Source organism: Coptis chinensis, chromosome 1 (assembly GCF_015680905.1).
Source record: "Coptis chinensis isolate HL-2020 chromosome 1, ASM1568090v1, whole genome shotgun sequence".
In the NCBI taxonomy this organism is placed as follows: Eukaryota; Viridiplantae; Streptophyta; class Magnoliopsida; order Ranunculales; family Ranunculaceae; genus Coptis; species Coptis chinensis.
Genome location: NC_141456.1, coordinates 86,710,702 through 86,717,181, shown reverse-complemented (window position 1 = coordinate 86,717,181; position 6,480 = coordinate 86,710,702).

Here is a 6,480-nt window from a genome sequence, read left to right as displayed (position 1 = left end):
TTGACTTTGTGTCTTTGTTTTACGCCCGCGTCGACTTTTCAGCTTTTGGACCGGCTTTAGAAAGGCTTTGTCTTCTTGAATCTTGGCCTTTAATCACGGAACTCCTTAGTAACCGACCTTTGCTCCTTTATCTCGCTAAAGTGGCACATTTCGCACATAATGGACTTTGAAGCCCGAAATGCATAAAACACATGAATGTTAACTCTTAATTATTACTCACATAATTGGTCTAAAAGTATGTCTGTTACAGGGTTAAAACTACAGTTTTGGGCTCTTATCAAGAGGCCTCGAAACCTAGAAAGAGACAGGCATAGCAATTACAGTGTGTCTCCGCGGAAGTGGAGGCAGAGACGGCAGCGGTACGAAAAATGCTAGATAAGGTCGAGACAGTGAATGTGGGAGCAGGGGAGGAGGAGAAGGTTACCTTAGTGGGAACTAATTTATCAGAAGAGTGGAAGAACAAATTGGTACAGTTTCTCTCGGAGAATAAAGATGTCTTTGCTTGGACAATTGAAGAGATCACGGGGTTGGATCCAGAGTTCGCGTGTCACCAGTTGCACATGAGGGAAGACGTTAAACCAGTGAGATAGAAAATGAGCAGCATCAGGCCAAAGTATGCAGAGGGTATCCGCGAAGAGGTTGCAAGGTTAAAAGGAGCGGGCATAATACGGGAAGTAGAGTTCATGGACTGGTTGTCTAATGTCGTCGCAGTACCTAAAAAGAATGGGAAAGTGCGTATGTGTGTCGACTTCACGGATGTCAACTCCGAATGTCCTAAAGATAGTTACCCAATGCCGCGGGTGGATGAGTTAGTGGATCGAACAGCGGGATTCAAGATTTTCTCTTTCATGGATACGTCGATGGGATATAACCAGGTCGCGATGTATGGGCCGGATCAGGAAAAGACATCTTTCATAGTGGAGGGTGGTACCTATTGTTACACACAAATGCCATTCGGTTTGAAGAATGCTAGAGCCACGTTCCAGCGGCTGGGGGAGAAAATATTTGAGAGCAAAATCCGGAAGGGAATTGAGATATATATCGATGATATGGTGGAAAAGAGCATGTCCGAAGATGAACACTTAGAGGGACTAGGGGAAACGTTCGCCATATTGTGGCCGCACAATTTGAAGTTGAACCCAGAAAAATGCATGTTCGGGGTGACCACGGGGAAATTTCTGGGTTACATTGTGACTCATCGGGGAATAGAGGCCAATCCCGAGCAGATAAGAGCACTAGTGGGGATGCCGTCTCCTCAGAATATTACAGAAGTACAAAGGCTAGCAAGAATGGTGGCGACATTAAATCGATTCATATCTAAGTCATCTGACAAGTGTAGGCCCTTGTATTGGCTATTGAGGAGGACGTCAGACTTTGTGTGGACGGCAGAATGCGAGGAGGCTTTTCAAGAACTAAAGAAATATTTGGGCAAGGCACCATTGCTATCTCAACCGAAACAGGGGGAGAGGCTGTACTTGTATTTGGGAGTTACAGAATACGCGGTAAGTTCGGTTCTTATCCGGGTGGTGGACAAGGTTGAAAAATCGGTGTATTTCTAGAGCAAAACCTTGTTGGATGCAGAGACCCGATATAGTAAGGTGGAAAAATATGCCCTGGCATTGATATTCTCTGCATTGAAGTTGAAGCCTTACTTTAAGGCACACGCAGTAGTGGTGGTGACAAACCTACCCCTCAAGCAAGCGCTGAAAACGGAGAAGTCTGGGAGAATGCTCAAATGGGAAGTAATGCTAAGTTCCTATGAAGTGCAATATCAGATAAGAACCGCGGAAAAGGCACAGGCAGTAGCGGAGTTTTTGGCAGAGTTCCCAGCAGAAGACCCCACATGGGGGGAGGAGATGGTCATGGAGCCTGAGTAGGGGGGGAGCCAGACAGATTAGATCCCTGGGACAAAAGGAATGGGTGGAGAGTGTTCATGGACGGATCCGCAACAGATGCAGGCAGCGGAATAGGCGTCGTGATGGTTACCCCAGACAATGACCGGATTGAGTTGTCCATGCCATGAGGCTCGGGTTCGCGGCCACCAACAATGAGTCGGAGTATGAGGCAGTGATAGCGGGATTGGGAATGACAGAGGATTTGGGGGTAGATGAATTAACGGTGTATTAAGATTCCAACTTAGTGGTATGTCAAGCAAATGGAAGCTTTGTCGCTAGATGTGCGTGAATGGATAAATACCTGGAGATTGTACACCGCAGAGTGGCCAAGTTCAAAAAAGTCAGATATAACATTTGGTCCACAGGGAAAACCGACATGCGGATGCGTTGGCCTACGTCGCGGCCGCAATGCCAGGGTCAGAGGAGAGAACTTTAAAAGTAAGGAGGTTGGAGAAGGCAAGCATTGAGAGAGTGGACGAGGTATGTCAGGCCGCAGAGGTGGTGGGAGGATGGATGGACCATATTAGACACTTCCTGTTAGGAGGTGAGGTGAGTGACAAGAAAGAAAGAAGGAGGTTGGAACAAACTTCAAGAAGATATATTCTAGTAGAAGGAAAGATGTACCGTAAGAACTTTGATGGACTGCTGCTGAAGTGCTTGGGGCTGAGCCTGGCTCAAGAAGTATTAGTAGAATTGCATGCAGGAGACTATGGAAGTCATTCCACAGGAAGAATAACTGCACACAGACTGTTGACGGAAGGTTAATTCTAGCCTCACATGAAAAAGGACGATGTGGAGTTTGCCAAAAGGTGTGGAAAATGCCAGAGGTTTGCTCAGCTAATATTTACACCAACGGAGCCGCTGCACAATGTATCTAGTCCGTGGCCATTCGCTATGTGGGCCATGGACATTGTGGGTCCTCTGTCGATGGCCCACGGAAAGAGAAGGTTCATGCTGGCTGCTACGGATTACTTTACAAAGCGGATAGAGGTCGTGGCTTTGCAGCAGGTAAAGGAGGAACAAGTGATTAAGTTTCTGTGGGAAAACATTATCTGCCAGTTTGGATTGTCGCACTCTATCATCGTGGACAACAGAACCCAGTTCACGGGGTCGAAAGTGCGAGAGTTCTTGCAAGCCTATAATGTGAAACAGGGATTTTCTACTCCTTACAACCCAGAGGGTAACGGACAGGCCGAATCATCTAACAAAACTATCATGAACAATCTTAAGAGAAAATTAGAGGATCAGAAAGGAGCATGAGCCGATGAACTAAATCAGGTGCTATGGGCTTACCGTACGACACTGCAGACCTCCACTAACGAGACTCCTTTTTCATTGGTGTATGGTATAGAGGCCGTGATTCCTTCGGAGATGGTGGCATCCACGACGCGCACGAAGGTGGTCGAAGGGGTTTTGAACTAGGGCATACTGGCGAGAGATTTGAACTTGGCTGAGGAAAAAAGGGACACCACACGTATCAGACTAGAATAATATCATAGACGCCTGCAAAGGCAGTATAACAAGCGGTTGAAACCGTGGCAATTCCAAGTGGGAGATTTCGTACTCCGAAGAGTGACTCAGAGCACCAAGAAAGTCAAGGATGGGAAGGTGGAGCCAAATTGGGAAGGGCCCTACCAGGTGGAGGAGGTTGGAGGGGCTGACACATACAAACTGCGGAACATGGAGGGAAAACTGATAGATAGGCCGTGGAATGTAAGGATGTTGAAAAAGTTTTATGTTTGAATGTACTACCAGTCCGAGGCAAGGGACTTGGCCTGTTTGCATATACATAATATAATGGCACTTTTGGGAAATGAGCATACTGAATTAACACAGGCAAATTCAACTTAGGGGCAAAGGGTTGCCACTAACAGACTCAACAACCTCACAAGACAGGTGGAGGAGCCGCCTTCGGACATCATGTCCGAATCAAACTCAGGGGCAAAGAGACTTGCCCCTAATAGGCTCTCCAGCCTCAGAGAAGCAGCGGGGGGGAGGAGCCCTTCGCGGACATCATGTTCGAATCAAACTTAGGGGCAAAGAAACTTACCCCTAACAGGCTCTCCAGCCTCAGAGAAACAGCGGGGGGGATGAGCCCTTTGCAGACTTCATGTCCGTATCAAACTTAGGGGAAAAAGGACTTGCCCCTAGCTGGCTTGTCAACCTCAGAGAAACCGCGAACATCACGTCCGAATCAAACTCAAGGGCAAGGGCAAGCAGATTATAAACAAGATTACAAGGTACATACAATAGAGCAAGAGCAGAATAGATAAAAAGAACATAACTTGAGCATAAGGAGGGGAAGAGAACATCCATAGTATCACATACACATGCAAACACAACATATACAACACACCAAAAAGCCTCTTGTAGAGATAAAAGCTAGAGTTTATACAATACAAAGAGACCAATCATTCCCAGGCGGAGGACCAAAATAGGTTCAAAAGATGTCAAAGGGTGTTTCCAGAGAAGAATCATTAACAGTAGGGACGTCCGAGGTGGTGAGTATGGCTTCAGTACTAGTGTCCGCCGCAGCTTTAGTAGAGTGCTCCTCTGACTCGGTCAGCCCCTCATTTCTTGAAGCATCTTCAGCTTGGTCCGTGGCCGGAGTGGGTGGGTTTTCAGGAAGGAGGTGGCCTTCCTTGAGAAGTCGATCGTGCTCTTCCTGTATCTTTCTGGTCACTCGCTTATCCACTAGGTCCCGGTAATGGACTTGAAGGGCAGCCATATTCACTGCATGTTGAGATGTGAGAACAGTGGTGCTTTCTTGATGCTGCTGGAGGAGTGTGACATGTTGTTGACTCAAGCGGTCATTGACGGAGTCCATATATTTCTCATGGTTGGCTTCCGCGACCCTACAGCTCATCTTGGGCCTAAGTTTTGGCTATATTCGTAGCCTCGAGTTCCACCTGAAGGCGGTCACAGGTGGCTTTCAAGCCGTCGGTGCCGTGACATTCCTGCCCCAAAGCTTCCACCTTGGTCCGGGCGTTGAAGAGACCGTGAATCATATATGAGATATCAAGACCCACCTTAAGAGAAAAGAGGCAGCAAATTAGAAAGGAAACAAGGGAGAAAAGGAGTGGAAGATGGAGTCAAATACCTTCTCCCAGTTTGTGTATAAGGAGGTGCGATGCTATTCGAAGGTTCCACCTTCAGCATAGGCCATATCTCTCGACAGATGGCAACCGTAAAAGAGGGAGGAGGCGAATGCAAGATTGTCAAGAGCAGAGTCCGCGACAGTAATTTTGCGGCTATGCACTGATAAAAATAAAAATATAGTTTTACCTACGAATAAGTAACGAGACTCAAATGCAAGTAAAACTAAAACTAATTTCGATTGTGTTATCAAAGTTTTCTACTCTCGATGCTATCGCAATAGAGTTGGAGTAGAAGATTCGTTCCACTCCTAATTCTTTAGAATTAGCGTTTTCTAAGATTATCGGTCTATACAAAGTTAATGAGAGTATGATGGAAATTATACTACAATGTGAATTATACTAACAAGATACAAATAACGAAATTATGGAATTCAAATGCTAACTTGACAATAGAGAATGAATTAGGGAAATTCGATTCCACCTTGATTCGACTTAATCAACTAACAAAGAAATGTCGTAATCCAAATGTCAATGTTTTCGCATAACAAATGGTATTTTAATCCCTAATTATTCATGGCAATCTTTACCAAATAATAACTAGCATGTGAAGCAATCAAACTCATTCTCATGGTGAACTAATTACTTTCTAGAATTGAATAGATTATCACGACGATTTCTAAGCTAGCAAAAATCAAGTTTTCCTCAAGGCTTCCTCAAACCCCTCTAATGGAGGTTTAACCTAGAGTCATTAAACTATCATTTCTATACGAATTTAATCAAGACATGATATAAAGATTGTAAATTTACTAAATTGAAGTATAATTATGATTTAACTAATTATCAAATGAAGACAAACTAATTCTAAATAAGAATTAAATCAATAACTAAATAAAAATAAAAACTAATACTTTATTATGAAACTAAATATTGATTCTCAAATAATAATAATCTACTTGTTCTAACTAGTCTATTGCAAAGTAAAAACTAGATCTAAAACAAGCAATTAAAACTAATTAATGGAATGTAAAAACTAAATCTAGAATTCTATGCTAATGGCTACCTAAAAAAACTACTTGCTTAAGAGTTAAGTCTTCAGTGTTGAAATGGAGGAGACAAGATCCACATTTTCGTGCATGGGCTAAGGAGCCATATTTTGGCCTGGAAAATCGAGCCCAAAACTCAATTTCTTCAGTCCATAGAGGCCTTTCCAGCTGGATTTTTCTTCAACAGACTTTTCGTCCACTTTTGCTCATCTGATTGGGTCAAGGTTTAGACCATTGGAAATCTCTTTCCGAGCCGGTCATTTTAACATAAGGTAGGCCCAATTCCGATGTCTGAGTCCAAAGATACGGTCTTCGGAAGTTCTACTAACTTTTGTGCGTTGTTTCTGCCCGCATTGACTTTGACTTTCCAACTTTGACCGGGATTTAAAAAGACATTTTCTCCTTGAATCTTGGCCTTTAATCATAGAACTTCTTAAAAACCAA